Below are 948 nucleotides of genomic sequence, written 5' to 3' on the forward strand. Positions count from 1 at the left end.
GAAGACTGATTCGAGTCGATTCGAAATTTTTTGAGCCAATTCGTTTCGATCCGATTCGAAGAAAATTTTGGAGATTCGATTCGATTCGAAGGCAACAAGCAGGCCCGCCCTTCCGCCAAACGAAGTTGCCAGCTTCGCTTCGCTGCGCCGCCAACTCCGTTCGGCAGGGGCCGGGCCTGCTTGGCCTGCCGGCGGCGATGGTCGGGCCTGCGGCCCGACCATTTGTCACGCGATTTGCTGAAGAACATAATCAGATGACGTAACGGGCCTTCGGCCCGCAAAGCCCGTCGTCCTTAAAATTTGCCCCGTAGACACGAGGAAGGGATGTAACGGTGAAGCACCGCGACCACAACCCACCCTTCTGCTTAGAAAACGTTTTTTGGGTTGGGGGAGGGAGTTTCTCTCCTTTTTTGCGGTTTTGGGCCTTCCTCTACAACTTATTGTTCAGTACAGGAATTTTAAGCGTATTTTCGTCAAAAAAGACCCTCCAGCGCCTACACGGTTAGAGATAGAGCCAAACGGACGAAATTTTCGCCCAAAGGGCTCTACTTTCACGAGTTACCCCTTAGGGGTTCATAAAAAAAATATTTTTTTCTGACTTTTTTGACCTACCCCATTTTCTTTGATACCCCCTTTTAGCCCTTTAGGGGTGGTTGCCAGGATTTGCCGTAGGCGTTTCGTTCTCTAGGAGTGTACCTTAAGATACCCTGAAAATTTCAAGTCTCTAGCACATCTCCTTCTAGTGGAACAGACAGACAGACAGACACACAGACAGACACACAGACACACAGACACACACGAGGTCGTTTGCATAAGCCCGCTGGATAGCTTTTTCAAAGCAGAAGGGCGGGCTAAAAACCTCGATTTGCACAGCTCCACTTAGCGGCCCGCGCGGCCGAATTGAACATTAACATTTATTGTTTAGGAGGTGGGAGAGTGTTGCGGTTT

Source organism: Frankliniella occidentalis, unplaced genomic scaffold (assembly GCF_000697945.3).
Source record: "Frankliniella occidentalis isolate FOCC.00 unplaced genomic scaffold, Focc_3.1 Scaffold468, whole genome shotgun sequence".
Taxonomy (NCBI): domain Eukaryota; kingdom Metazoa; phylum Arthropoda; class Insecta; order Thysanoptera; family Thripidae; genus Frankliniella; species Frankliniella occidentalis.